The sequence below is a fragment of the Panthera onca genome, chromosome Y, assembly GCF_046562875.1.
Source record: "Panthera onca isolate mPanOnc1 chromosome Y, mPanOnc1 haplotype 2, whole genome shotgun sequence".
In the NCBI taxonomy this organism is placed as follows: domain Eukaryota; kingdom Metazoa; phylum Chordata; class Mammalia; order Carnivora; family Felidae; genus Panthera; species Panthera onca.
In genome coordinates this window covers 12537201-12552403 of record NC_138358.1, presented here as the reverse complement: position 1 = coordinate 12552403, position 15203 = coordinate 12537201, and the positions used below count along the sequence as shown (strand labels likewise).

At 50.6% G+C, this 15203-nt stretch overlaps 1 pseudogene; it reads left to right on the top strand.

The window, feature by feature from the left end:
• The first annotated feature begins 6965 nt into the window (after nt 1-6965).
• On the top strand, nt 6966-8349 carry LOC145715038 (TAR DNA-binding protein 43 pseudogene; annotated as a pseudogene).
• The last annotated feature ends 6854 nt before the right edge of the window (nt 8350-15203 follow it).

The following is a 15203-nucleotide window of genomic DNA, read 5'->3' as shown; positions in this document are numbered from 1 at the left end:
TTTCTCTATCTCAAAAATAAATAAAAGTTGAAAAAAAAAAAAAAGTTTGCAACGTTTATGTCTTTAAAACAAATGGAATCGGTGGGGTGCCTGGGTGGCTCAGTGGGTGAAGCATCCCACGCTTGCTAGATTTTGACTCATGTCATATCTCAGGGTTCGTGAGACCAAGCCCTGCATTGGGTTCTCACACGGACAGTGCAGAGACTGCTTGGGGTTCCCTCCCTACCCCCCCATACCTCCCCCATAAACCAATAAATAAACATCAAAAACATAAATCTTAAAACACTACAACAAATGGAATGGAAAGAGAGAACGCAACGAGGAGGATGTGAATGTTGCACCTAATACCACTGAACTCTACGCTTATATATGGTGAAAAATCTCAATTGTAGGTGATGTCTACTTCTAACCACAACTGAAAGGAAAACGACAAAACACCGGTCCTTGGCTCACAGTAAGGGAATTCCTGGATTTGGTCCGAGAGGGCCTTCTCATCCGCCGTGTGGAAAACTATGGAATGGTTTCTTCCTCTCCAGGCCGATGACCATTGCCAACGACAGTAGGTGTAGGTGCTGTCCTCCTACCTGTGAAGGAAAGGCAGGAAGAAGTGTAGCATTTAAAAGCATCTTTTAAACGCTGTCCACCTTTCCCAGTTTGTCCCCTCACTATGTCTTGCTTACCTTTTATAGCATTTACCCTATGTCGATGCAAAATGAATGAGCCTTTTTAAAAACAATTTTAAAGAGGAAGGAAAAGAGTTTCATTGGAGCCCAAGTTAGGAGGGCTGACGGGGATACGCAATCTTCACAAAGCAGTCAGTCATCTGGGGAAGGCCTCACATTGGGCATACATACAGCTTACCAAAAAAAAAAAAAAAAAAGGAAAAACAGGGCACGGGGGCGGGGGGGGGGGGGGGGGGGGTTGGCCGCAGATGTTAGGAATCATCATGAGGAGAAAGAACACATTCCAGAAAGTTACAGACTTTATCTTCTGTTTTTAGTATGTGCAAGGCTGTATGACTTCAATCTTATGGCGACCAGGAAGGTTTTTGTATTGTTTTCTTTTGTTTCCCTTATCTTTATAAGCCGCCTTTGGAAGCCCCCTTTTTTAGTTAGTTACGTTTAAGAAAAAAAAATTTTTTTTTTTTTTTTTAACAAACCAGACATACAATCTGTGCTCAGGACAGAAAAAGAGCTCATGCTTTGAGGTTTTCTGGAGTCCCTTTGACCTCGGTAAATATTAAATGTATAGCTTCCCTGGGAGAGCACCAACATAAAAAGTTTAGAATTTCCTTTATCATTTCCCCGTCTTGATCGATAATCTTTCCTCAGAAATCACGGACGATCAACCTGATGTTTTTATGTCCCTCAGTGCCAGGTGACTGTCTTGTCTGCCCTGGGTGTGTCCCTCCTTGCTAGGTATGAGAGAGAGAGAGAGAGAGAGAGAGAGAGAGAGAGAGAGAGAGAGAGAGTGTGTGTGTGTGTGTGTGTGTGTGTGTGTCTGTAAACACACATATATGTCTTTGAACCACCTAGGGTTCCTCGTTGGGGTGAACTTATTGTAACATAAATGGTGGGAAACTCAAAAGTGACGTATGTTCTCTGTAAGTTCCATTGACCAGCAGACATAGTTCATGTGCTTGGCTCAGATGGTCTGCCTTTGTATTTGGCAAAGCATTTTTAACAGAGAGACAGGGACAGCAACACACTTTCAACAAGGACAATTTGAAGGAGCCAGTGCAACATTGGAATACACTTCAATTGACAAAAGAATGAAATCCCAAGAATCCTTTACATACCTGTTGATAAAAGGGAAGGCACATCTGTGATTATTGATGAGGAAAGATGGAGCACCCACATTGAGGAAACATACCTGTCATGCATATTCCCAGGTTTGCTTAGGGGCGGAGACTTAACATGAGAAGGAGGCAAAATTTAGTCCCTGATGTCAGGAGGTTACCTTAGGACACGGAGAAGGGGCTGTGGGTATGCCCCGAGAGCTGGTATAACCTGGATGGGGACTTAGGCTCTTTCTCTCAGGGCTGTGCTGGCTTATAGGCTGCAAGCATATCGGTGGACCTTGAGTCCAGGCTTCTTCAGAGACAGCTAGAGTTTGTTTGTGGGACCTGAAAAGACACAATAGCTGATTAGGGGCAAATAGTTCCCTGAAGAACAAGATTTAGGTTCTCTGCGAGAGAGAGCGAGCGTCAGCCTCCTTAACCCTCCGTGGCACAGTTTCAATTGCCCACTCCCCACTCCCCGCCCCCCACACTCACCCCCAGCCTCTGGAGTTTGGATCATTTCCCAATGGTAAGGAACAGGGACGATGATGGGTGATGGCTCGGGCTAGGGCTATCCGTTTATCTCCCCCGGTGAGAACAGTTTCTGTAAATCTCACCTGTCACAGGCCTAGGTGCAGGGCTACACAGAAGTTGTGAAGGGAATCGAAGGAACATGGAGTCAGAGGTGTTAAGTTTTCTTCCCCTTTATAAGTTTCCATTGTCGATCCCTCATTCCACTTCTATGGAACAGGGATGGAGGTCCACCTTCTGAAACTATTTCAAGCCGAATTAGGGTGTGGCAGGGGCTTTGGAAGGGAAGGATTTGACAGGGTGCAGGTCACAACTTTTGCTCCCTTGTGCTAATTGGGGGTGGGGGGGGGGTGGGGGGAATCAGAGATAGTTCCTATCTGAGATCTTGGGTATTTTTCTGCATAGTTTGGTACTGCATCATATCCTGAGATTTCTCCCCAAGTGTATTCTAAGGAATAGTAACAGTATAGTCAAACCCAATGTTATAACCACCTTGTGGGGGGAGGGCGCGGGGGGGAAGGTTGTGGTGGTCAAGGGCCTCTTACTGTACCCAAGTGAATTGCTGTCTGATTTTATTTTTATGTTTTTTTTTTAAATCTTATTAGGTAACCTTTACACCCAACGTTGGGCTCGAACTTACAACCCCAAGATCGAGAGCTACACGCTCTACCGACTGAGCCATCCAGGTGCCCCTGTTTATGTGGGCTTTTGTTGCTGGGGCACCTGGGTGGCTCCGTGGGTTAAGCATTGGACTCTGGCTCCGGTCAGGATCTCGCCGTTCGTGATTTCGAGCCCCGCATCCGACTCTGTGCAGACAGCTCAGAGCCTGGAGCCAGCTACAGATTATGGGTCTCCCTCCCCCCCACCCCCTCTCAAAAATAAATATTAAGAAACTTATAAAAATACAAATAAAATATGGGTTCTTATTTCTAAAGAGGAGCTAATACAGTTGCAGCAAGTGTTTGTGAACTAGCTTTGACTCTGCCTCCTCGTTCAGCAAGCAATCAGGTAACTAATAAGAGGTACTTCTACAGAAAGAAAAGAACACCACGGGTTAATGGGTAGAACAACTTATAAACCCAGTGTCTAAGTCCCAAGTGCGGTCAGTGAGAAGGTGTCTAGATGCCAGGCTCGAAGCATCCTCAGCTGGAGTGGGAGCAGGCAGGGGGCAATCTGACCGATTTTTCTGGCATGTAGTTCAAATGTCTCATTTTGGGGGATTCTGAGTGGCTCAGTGGGTTCAGGTTCAGTATTCAAGTCTGGATCTCCACTCAGGTCTCAATCCCAGGGTCGTGAGCTCAAGGCCCCAGTTGGGCTCCACACTGGGCGTGGTGAAGCCTACTTTAAAAACAACAAAAACACAACAGCAGCAAATGTCTCGTTCTGAATGGCCCATAGAGCAACAGGCACACAGATTGTCTACAACTGTGGCAATTTCTCTGAAGTTTATCTCCAGTTGTCCAGCTTTCCTTTGCAGGGCTTCAGGGAAAAGGGCCATTTGAGTTCTTCAGGATGGTAAGATAAGAGGATGGGAGAGGATTGGAAGCCTGAGTTTGAAGAGTCATAGTCAGATATTCGAGGAAACCAGGATTCAGGATCCAGCCCAGTTTTAAAGGCAAACAACAAACAGTCAAAGAAAATTAATTAACCAGAACTAGAAGTTAACATCCACAAAAGAGCTATTGAAATACAATCTTTTTCTATCGAGACCCCTCCATTCCTGTCAAAGATAGCCCAATGAAAACTAATTTGTTTGTAAAATAAGTCCAGTGTTAACAGACATGGCTTCAGTATTGACATAAGCACAGCAAGAATAGCGATTGACCATATAGTATTTTGTGTATTTTCTCTCTTCTTTTCCGCCTGCCTGCCTTCTTTTTATTTATTTTTTTTTTATGGAGTTCTTTTTTTCCTCTTAAGTTAATTCCTTTATTTTGAGAGCTGGGAGGAAAGGGAGAGGGGGAGAGGGGGAGAGGGGGAGAGGGGGAGAGGGGGAGAGGGGGAGAGGGGGAGAGGGGGAGAGGGGGAGAGGGGGAGAGGGGGAGAGGGGGAGAGGGGGAGAGGGGGAGCTCTGCACTGTCAGTGCAGAACCCAGCTCAGGGCTCAAATCCATGAACCATGACCGTAGGTGAAATCAGACGCTTAACCGACTGAGCCACCCAGGCCCCCCACACACCAGAATTCTTTACACTGTCAAATGTACGAATGTATCTCATCATTTTCAGAAACACGTTGTGGTGTTTGGTTTTGTTTCTTTTTTCTTTTACTGTACAATTTTTAGCAAGTCATGAAACGGGCGCCTGGGTGGCTTTGTCAGTTAAGCATCCAACTTCGGCTCAGGTCATGATCCCACGGTTCGGTTCGTGAGTTTGAGCCATGCATTGGGCTGTCTGTGCTGTCAGCACAGAGCCCGCTTCGGATCCTCTGCCCCTCCCACCGACTCCTTCTGTGTGTGTGTGTGTGTGTGTGTGTGTGTGTGTGTGTGTGTGTGTGTCTGTCTCTCTCTCTCTCTCTCTCTCTCTCTCTCCTAAAAATAAAGAAATAGGCTGGAAAACAAATCTTCAAGGAAAAAAAAAAACAACAAACGATGAAACATGTTTACTAACAGACCCAAGTATCTTTACTGTTTTTCTGAATAAAGCCAAAGACCAAACACACACACACACACACACACACACACACACACACACACACACAGCAAAACAAAAAACAAAAAAACAAACAAAGAAAAGAAAACGCCGTAGGTTTAGTAATTCACAATTTAGTATTTTATCTTCTGTGGAAAAGACTCAGATGTCTGAAGAACTGAACCTAATTTACCACTTAGCAAAGCTTTGAAGTTACAGGTCATGAAAGATTTGGGAAGCCATTTTAAAAGTTTACAAATAGGGACTCCTGGGCGGCTCAGTCGGTTAAGCGTCCGACTTCGGCTCAGGTCACAATCTCACAGCTCCGTGAGTTCGAGCTCCGCGTGGGGCTCTGTGCTGACCTCTCAGAGCCTGGAGCCTGCTTCGGATTCTGTGTCTCCCTCTGTCTCTGCCCCTCCCTCGCTGACATTCATTCTCATTCTCTCATTCTCTCTCTCTCTCTCTCTCAAAAATAAATGGTATAAGGAAAAAATTTAAAGGTTTACGAGTAAACATTTTTGTGTATTTAACCTATCTCCTGTCAACATTCACCCACGAACACTGTATGCGAGAGACAAAATCGACCATCGTTTGAAGTACTTTTTGCTGACAAACTGCAACGGGTACCAGTGAAGTCATAAACTGAAGTCACATGAAAGCTGATTAGGCCCCTGCCTCGGGCCTGAACCCTAGAGTGCGTGTCTGAGTGGAACAAGGAAGGGCGTAAGTGTTTGTAAAGTTTTTTTGATTTTGTTTTTGATACCTGTTGTAAAACGAGGGAGAAAACGTGTTATGTTGTTTGTAAAGGTCACAGAGATGTATATTTTGAGGACCACAATTACAGGGTCAGTATTGGGACGGAAGCAAGGCCATGACCGGAGCTGCCCACCCCAAAGGCTTGTCATGCAGAGAGCACCAAATTCAAGCCATTTTACAACCACCACCACAAAGAATAAAACCTAACTATCTGCATTGTATTTGATATCGACGGCTCCGAAAATATGTCCATTTTAAGTAAGCAATCACCCTTCCATGGCCCTTAGTACCCAAGACGTCACACCCGTGTCCACTAAAAAGTCAAACGATCTGTTTCCCCACCATCAGGCTCACACGGGAGGCCCCACCACCGGGGATGGCCTAGGAGATCACTGGAGCCACACCAACTGATGCAGAAACAGGGGGAGGGGGAGGCGGCCAGGGAGCCGCCGGCCAGGCCCCAGGCAGATTTAAAGTTTTGGACTCACCTTTTTGTGTTTCTTTCATCTTTTTCTTTTGCGCCTCCAACTCCGCGTCCGCGTCCACCTCCTACTTCTTCTTCCATCTCTGTCTCCTGTCTTTGCCTCCTGCAAAAGTGGCTTTGTCTCTGGTTGCTTTTCAGCCCCCTGTGGAAGAGGTGAAGGAGGAGCAGGCCGTGGGGTGGGCACCCATCTTGGCGCTTGTGCTCGGGGAGGAGGAGGGGCGGGTTTAGGATCACTGGCATCTGTCTGCCTTCCTCCTCTTCCTCATTCTTCTGACTATTGGGAAAGGGTGTGTGGGTGTGGGTGTAGCGGGGAGGGCAGGTGTGTTCAATTTTTCTCTCTCCTCTCTCTGGGCCATCAATTGTGTCCCTTCCCGTGAGGCAACTTTCTTATGGAGTAACATAAAACTCTGAATGTAGAGAATTTCACACACACACACACACACACACACACACACACACCCCACACCCATGCCCCGTTCACGTGAATGTGAAACACATTTGGGTTTGTTCTGATCCTCCTGAGTGTTAGAATGCCCAATGTTCACAAGAGCTTGCCTTGAAACACAGTAACGGAGCTCGGTTACAAATTGGTGTGAGCAATAGCATCCAGAGGTAGAGAAAACATCTCACATGGATAACATCTATGTGGCCATAGATCCACAAACAAGATGCAAACCAACATCAGCCTCTGTTTCACTCCTATTTGTGGAGAGGACGCGAAAGACCCAATGGTCAAATCTCCCCCTTTTATAAAAACAAATCCAATCGCACGAGAGCATTACCGTGGATGGATCCCATCGTGCAGGTGTTTTCCATTTCCAATGAGAACACAGCCAATTTGGTGCAAAGAAGCCAAAAGCTGCGGCAACCCACAAACCAAATGTGGCCCGGGATATCTCCGTGAGCGTCCCTTCCTCCCCAAAAGCCGGGGCTTCGCTGATGGAACCAAAGGGCTTCCTAGTTTCTGGCTGCATCGTCTCACGGCCAGCTTTCTCTAAGGGAGCACACAAGAAAACTCATTCAGACACCTCCAAAGAACCCCATCTGGGCCATCAGGGACTCAGGTGACCTTTCCATGTTCCCATGTAAGTAAGCACTTGCAAGTATAGGCTCCATATGTCCTATACGTGTAGCCTGCCGAAGTTTCCTTTTGGGGATGGGTGGTTGCTTTCTCCACACTTAGAGCAAGGTTATTAAATGGTGGCGGTCACGGTGGTGTTTTTTCCTCTTCCGTAAAGAGTTACAAGGCGGCCATTTCGTGGGAGCGAAGCGGTAGCTGGGCTGCTCCTGGATCCCTCGCCGCTTCGGGTTCCCTGTCAGGCTTCCTAGCAGCGGCCTAGCGGAGAAATAAGAGCAGGTGTCTGAATGTACTCGGGTGACCAAAGATGAGAATGACGAGCCCATCGAAATGCCATCGGAAGACGACGGGACAGTGCTGCTGTCCACAGTGACAGCCCAGTTTGTCGGCAGCACGTGGACTGCACTACCGGAATCCAGCGTCTCAGCGTATGAGAGGTGTCCGGCTGGTCAAAGACATTCTGCACATCCCTGATGCTGGCTGGGGAAATCCGGTAGCGGATAGTCGTCAACTTATCCCAAAGATAGCCACAGAAAAAGGGACGAGACAGGTGCCTGCTTCTTCAGCAGTGAAAGTGAAGAGAGCCATCCAGGGTACGTCAGATTTAAGAGTGTTGGGTCTCCCGTGGAAAACAACCGAACAGGATCTGAAAGAGTATTTTGGGAGCTTTGGAGAGGTTCTTCTGGTTCAGGACAGGAAAGATATTCACACTAGTCCTTCAAAGGGTTTTGGCTGTGTTCCTTTTACGTAATAGGAAACCCAGGTGAAAGTCATGCGATCAAGGAACGATGGTGTGACTGCAAACTTCCTGAATCTCATCCAAGCCCAGATGAGCTTTTGAGAAGCAGGAAGGCGTTTGTCGGGTGCCTTACAGAGGGACGTGACTGCCTATAAGCTGCAGCAGTTCTTTTGCCAGGACTGAGAAGCGGTAGACAGCTTCATTCCCAAACGGTTCCCGGACTTTCCCTTTGTTACATTTGCAGATGATCAGGTAGCCCTCGCCCTCACCCTCGCCCTCTCTGATATTATTATTGAATTTATTTTTCTCAATGTACCCCCAAGGTACTTAGCCTATAGGGCAACAGTGGTTTGAGGAGGAGAGTCCTTCATACCCCTCGCCCTTTCAGCCCCCGCCCTGGCACAACCCCCTCCAGGAGCCCTCTGTTTGTTCCCCTTAGGGAAGAGCCTCTTACGTTTTTGTCCCCCTCCCTGTTTGTATGTTATTTTTCCTTCCCTTCCCTTCTTCCCTTCTTCCCTTCCCTTCCCGGGTTCCCTTCCCAGAGTTCCTCTGTTTGGGAAGTGAAGGTCCTCACACGGGTGAGGTCCTGTGATACATGTGTTTCTCTGAGGGACGAATGTCACTTTGCATGACACCCTCCAGTTCCATCCAGGTACTTGCAAATGGCAAGACTTCATTCCCTCTGGTGGCCGAGCACTGCTCCGTTGTAGATGGATACCACCTCTTCTGTATCCATTCATCCATCGATGGACATTTGGCCCCTTTCCATACTTTGCCTACCGCCGATAGTGCTGCTATGCACACTGGGGTGCGTGTGCCCCTTGGAAACAGCAGACCTGTATCCTTTGGCTAAGTACCTAGTCGTGAAAGTGCTGGGTCGTAGGGTACTTCTATGTGTCATGTGTTGAGGAACCTCCTCAGGTCCCTGGTTCTGGAAAGAACTCCGATAGTGGTTCTAAATCAGGTGCGGCCATCGGTTGGGGACCCCCATCAAATGCAGAGTCAGGCAGCGGTTTTCCTGCAGGCTTTGGCTCAAGCACGGATTCTAAATCTTCCAGCTGGGGAATTTATACAGCGGGGTAGGTATAGACTGGTAGGAATTCAAATTTTTCTAAACACATGGTAAGTGTATTTCTTTTTTTCTTCTCTTCTCTTCTCTCTCTCTCTCTCTCTCTCTCTCTCTCTCTCTCTTTCATTTTCTTTCTTTCTTTCTTTTTTTTTTTTAAACATTTATTTATTTTTGAGATACCGAGAGAGACAGAGCGGGAAGGGGAAGGAGCAGAGAGAGAGGGAGACAGAATCCGAAGCAGGCTCCAGGCTGTCCGCACAGAGCCCGGTGCAGGGCTCGAACCCACAAACCGTAAGATCATGACCTGAGCCGCAGTCACACACTTAACTGACGAAGCCACCCATGCACCCCACCCATGGTTAAGTGTATTATAAAACCCATCCATACTGAGAGTTTTCAGAATCAGTACGTTCAGCGTGGGGTATATTCACCACTATTTTTGACATTTTTCTTTAGAAAGAGAGGCAAAGCTAAATGAATTTTAGAAGTTTTGTTACATGAAGTGTTGAAATATCAGGTGTTTGAAAGCGAACTGCTGTTTGCCTGATTGGTTCTCGTTCTCTCTCTCTCTCTCTCTCTCTCGTTCTCTCTCTCTCTCTCTCTCTCTCTCTCTCTCTCACACACACACACACACACACACACACACACACACACACACACACAGGCTACAATGGACATCAAAGGATTTCTCCTGTAATATTGTATCCCTGGACTCGTCAAGTGAATTCTTTGTGCGTGTTCACTATGGAAACCATTCATTAGAAGTACATTCTTTTTTCCTTGTTTTAATTGGAACCCCACCACATTATTTCCCCACCCCCGGGAAAACCTCCTTTTTGGAGATCATGGTGTCACAGTGTTTGGTCTTTTTGCTTTCGTTTTTAGTTTGTGACACTTGTCTCCCTTCCTATGCACAAGTACAGTATGAAGCCTTCATTGAATCTGTGCCGTTCATCTCATTTCAAATGTTTACGGGAGAAGCACTTCATTGAAAGCAGTGCTGTAAATATTCTGCCATAGGAAGGAATATTTCCGTCTACGTGCTTTCTCACTCTTGAATTCGTCTTCACACCATACAGGCTGTGACTTTGACGGTGGGTGTCCCGTTTGTATCCGCTACTCTTTATTTCGCGGAGTCGTATCAATGCTATGAATGCAAGGGTGTGCTATGTAACCAGAAGGCTGTTAGAAGTTCTGAAACCTTGTGTTTTCTGATCCTCGTGTTCGACCGACAGTGGTGCCGAAGTACGAAAGGCTAGTGTGAGTGAGAAAAGGAGAGAGTGCGTGCAGAGACTCCGTGGCGGTGGCACACGATGGATAGATTTTTTTAACCTGGTGAGATGCATCTCTCAGTCCCTTGAGCTCGGTGCAAGAGCGTGCCGAGAGCAACGATAGCAAATGACATGCGAATGTTTTCTGCATCCAAAGGACATCCACACCCGTTGGAAGACGTTGGAAGACGTAAAGAGAGTTTTGTTCTCAGAGAACCCCGTTAGTTGGATGTGTGAGGTACTTGTATTTCCCCTGCCCTTCCGTCAGCTGCTGTGAACACCGTATGGTGTGTGTTCTGTTCTGTTCCCGATCTGTTAAGTGTGGTCCCGTGAACACGGACTGAGCTTGTGGTGTGCTTCACGGGAATACTCGGAAGCAGAGCTCACCAGTGAGCTCGGGGTGTCACCACGAAGGCCGGAAGTTCTAATGTCTGCCAGGTAGCCATAAGAATGTGGTCTAATGCAGTTCTGTGTCCCGTGCTTGGATGGTCTTTATAAGAGTTGTCAGTGTTGGGAATTCTTAAATAGAATGGATGAAGGAGGAAGAGGAGGAGGAGGAGAAGGAGGAGTTGTTGTCGTTGTTGTTGTTGTTGTTACGAGGTATAATGACGAAAGACACGGCAGAAAATTTTTACAGGGTTTACTTTCTGTCTTCAGTATGTGCAAAGCTGTATGACTTTAATCTTTGGGGATCCAGGGAGGTTTTCTTCCATTTTCTCATCTGTATGTTTGGAAGGCTCCTTTTTAATTCTCAACTGACTGACTGACTGACTGACTGATGGATTGGTTTTGTTTTTATGTCCTCTTCTCACCCAACATAAGGCCCAAACTCACAGCCTGGCAATGAAGAGTCACCCGCTCCCCTGACCTAGCTGAGCGAGCCAGCCAGCCAAGTCACCCCTTTGATCCATTTTTGTTGTTGTTGTTGTTGTTGTTTATTTAAATGAAGCGGACATGCAACGTGTGCTCAGGACAGAAACAGAGCACACGCTTTGGGGTTTGGCAGGGTCATTTGGAGCTTGGTAAATGTTAAAGCCTAGCTTCCCTGGGAGCCCAGGAGCAGGGTCCACAGCCGTTAAAAGTTGACAATTTCCTTTATCGATAGCCATCGAACAGATGATTTATTGAAAACACGAATCTATGGCAAAGATCGTTCTATGGTCTGTGATCAGGATATAGGAAGAACCGGATGGCTACAGCTCCCACCTCACAGACTTCATGTTTCAGTTGGACGTAGAGGCAGGGAGGGAGGTGAGGCAGGACGGCAGGGAGACAGGGAGGCAAGCAGACTGGCAGGCAGGCAGGCCGGCCGGCCGGCGGGCCGGCAAGCAGGGAGGGAGGCAGGCCGGCAGGCAGGGAGGGAGGCCGGCAGGCAGGCAGGCAGGCAGGCAGGCAGGCAGGCAGGCAGGGAGGGAGGGAGGGAGGGAGGGAGGGAGGGAGGGAGGCAGGCCGGCAGGCAGGCAGGCAGGCAGGCCGGCAGGCAGGCAGGCAGGCAGGCAGGCCGGCCGGCAAGCAGGGAGGGAGGCAGGCCGGCAGGCAGGCAGGCAGGCCGGCAGGGAGGCCGGCAAGCAGGGAGGGAGGCCGGCAGGCAGGCAGGCAGGCAGGGAGGGAGGGAGGGAGGGAGGGAGGGAGGCAGGCCGGCAGGCAGGCAGGCAGGCCGGCAGGCAGGCAGGCCGGCAAGCAGGGAGGGAGGCAGGCTGGCAGGCAAGGAGGCAGGGAGGCAGGCAGGCCGGCAAGGAGGCAGGGAGGCAGGCAGACAGGGCGGCCGGCAGGGAGGCAGGCAGGCAGGGCGGCCGGCAGGGAGGCAGGCAGGCAGGCCGGCAGAGAGGGAGGGAGGCAGGCCGGCAGGGAGGGAGGCAGGCAGGCCGGCAGAGAGGGAGGCAGGCAGGCCGGCAGAGAGGGAGGGAGGCAGGCCGGCCGGCAGGGAGGCAGGCCGGCCGGGAGGGAGGCAGGCAAGCCGGGAGGCAGGCAGAGAGGCAGGCAGGCAGGCCGGGAGGGAGGCAGGCCGGGAGGCAGGCAGACCGGCCGGCCGGGAGGGAGGCAGGCAGGCCGGAGGCAGGGAGGGAGGGAGGGAGGCAGGCAGGCAGGCAGGCAGGCAGGCAGGCAGGGAGGCAGGCAGGCAGGCCGGCAGGGAAGGAGGGAGGCAGGCAGGCAGGCAGGCAGGCCGGGAGGGAGGCAGGCCGGCCGGGAGGGAGGCAGGCCGGCCGGGAGGGAGGCAGGCCGGCCGGGAGGCAGGGAGGGAGGGAGGGAGGCAGGCAGGCAGGCAGGCAGGCAGGCAGGCAGGCAGGCCGGCAGGGAGGGAGGGAGGCAGGCAGGCAGGCAGGCCGGGAGGGAGGCAGGCCGGCCGGGAGGGAGGCAGGCCGGCCGGGAGGGAGGCAGGGAGGGAGGGAGGGAGGGAGGGAGGGAGGGAGGCAGGCAGGCAGGCAGGCAGGCAGGCAGGCAGGCAGGCCGGCAGGGAGGGAGGGAGGCAGGCAGGCAGGCAGGCAGGCCGGCCGGGAGGCAGGCAGAGAGGCAGGCCGGCAGGGAGGCAAAGAAAGAAAACGTGGCATCAGGGTACCTGGTGGGCTCAGGTGGTGGATCGTGCCACTGTATCTCGTGGGTTGCGAGTTCGAGTCCCACGCTGGGTGTAGCGCGCGCTTACAGTAAAATCTTTGAAAACCCATCCACAAATACAGGAATAAACAAAACATGGTATCAAAGGGGAGTAAGTGATTGATCGATGGGGGGTGGGGATCAAACGGGAATATGTGTCTAACCCGCAACCTATTCTTTATCGACGCTGCTTTCACTATTTTGCCCCGATGACTTTTTCCACAAGCGGCGGTCCCACCTGAGCGGGCTCCCTTCATCTTAAGATGTTCTGCAGCGAGAGGAAAGGCGTGAGAGGCAAAAGTTAGGCGGATCCATACAAATAAAGACAATCATCGTTTCTGAGACCAGTAGCCAAAGCTCTGCCTCCGTTTAGGATCCAATGTCGTACTTATCTCTTTAAAAACAGAAATACATACATAAAAACCAGGCAGGGTCGTTGGCTCGGATAAGGGAGGAAGCTGAAATGCAATCATGGAGAACAACATAGGGGGTAAGAAGTTGCAAGCCAGAGCGATTTCACCACCCGTAGCCTTTGAAATGATGATTTGGTGTCTTCGGATACAAGAGAGCTCACCCTACGTAGAAGGTTTCCCACCGCTTGTCATGAAGTATCGGAACACCACAAGCGGATTCCCGTGCTACCAAAACCTCTCTGCCAACATAATCTGTAACAGCTGCATTCTCTTGTATCGTGTGAGTGTAGCGTCATTCATTGCACCACTCTGCCGTTGTTTGACCTTCCAGCGGATTGTAATTTTCGTTTCTTTCGGCGTGCGTGTGGGTATGCGTATCGGGCTATCGAAAACGATCTAGCCACGTTCGGTCCTCTTTTTCTCATTTCTCATAGATGAGTGATGGCGTCAAAGGATACACCTCAGGAAACCCCAGATGGAAGAGAGGCAAAGGGAAGGGGGGGGGGCAGAGTGCTTCTGTGTCCCGTGCCGCCCCCCCCCCCCCCCGCACTCTCCCAACACACCAGTCTCCCCTCCTCCCCCCCCCCCCCCCCCCCCCCGTTCCAGGTGTTGGAACAACCCGGAAGTGCCTGAATTAGGAGAGTTCTTTGACGGGGGGGGGGGGGGGGGGGGGGAGGGGGGGAGGTTGGGGAGCACCAATGTTTGGCAACATTGCAGGGCTACCAAGAGTCAGTGTCTAAGGTACTTGGGGGGGGGGGTGAGGAAGAGGGGGGCGTGGGGTTTCTTTCTCTTTGAGGTGATGGAAATAGTTTGGAATGAACAGTGATGGTCCCATAGCTTTGTGAGTAGTAGCCTAAGATAGCCCGCTGAAGTGTACACACACCTATACATTTGTTTACTTATTACGTATGCATTCATTCCAGTTGAGTGAGTGGGAGAGAGAGGGGGTAGGGAGGGAGAGAATGGATCACCAGGCAGGCTCCAAGGTGTCAGCACAGAGCCAGATGTGGGGGCTGAAATTCAAGAACCCCGAGATCATGACCTGAGGCGAGACTGGGACACCTTACCGAGTGAGGCACCCAGGTGCCCCTGAACTGTTCGCTTTTACAAGGATGGGAATTTTGGCATGCGAGTTGTGTTTCCAGTGTTAATAGGTGAGGAAACACCTAGAATAGTAAATGCGGGCGGGCGGGCAGGCAGGCAGTCGATGTTTTCTTTTTCTTTCCCTTCTGGGCTTCAGAGGGGGATGGCGAGTGTGAGGGAGGGAGTCCATGACACTGGGCGTAGGTGTTCTTGTGAGCTGAGCGGCTTGGGAAGTTCCCCGAACTACATGACCCCACAGGAGAACAGGAATTCCTTCTCGACGGCAAGAGAGTGGGCGACTAGCACCGCCTGAGTCTGGCAGAGCCTCAAATCTAAGTCGGGGTGGGGGAGCACTTCTGCTGTCCTACCGGTCCTGACCCTCCCTGTCTGTCTGGGGGCCCCTGAGCCGCAGGGGTGGTGTTTTGAGTTGTCCCTCTGTGGTCGTCTTTTACACCAAATACTTCTGTTGAAGGTGCTTGGAGAATAACACAGGTTGGTATTTCCAAAATGACCTTGAGATCCTATTCTCTGCCCCTCCGCCCCTCCCGTGCGCGCGTGAAGACACCCACCCACACACCCACCCCCCCCCCGCCCCCGCCCCCGCGCACACACCCCACCCCTTCCCATTCCTTCTAACTACAACTGTTCCTATTTCCATCCATGTACTCCCAGACAGCTTCCTCAAGCCCCACCGCCCACCCCGTCGACCTCTTTGGGTAGTATAAAAGCGACCAACAGGCAGGGGGCGTCCGGGCACCACGGTGGTGGAGTGAGGGAGTC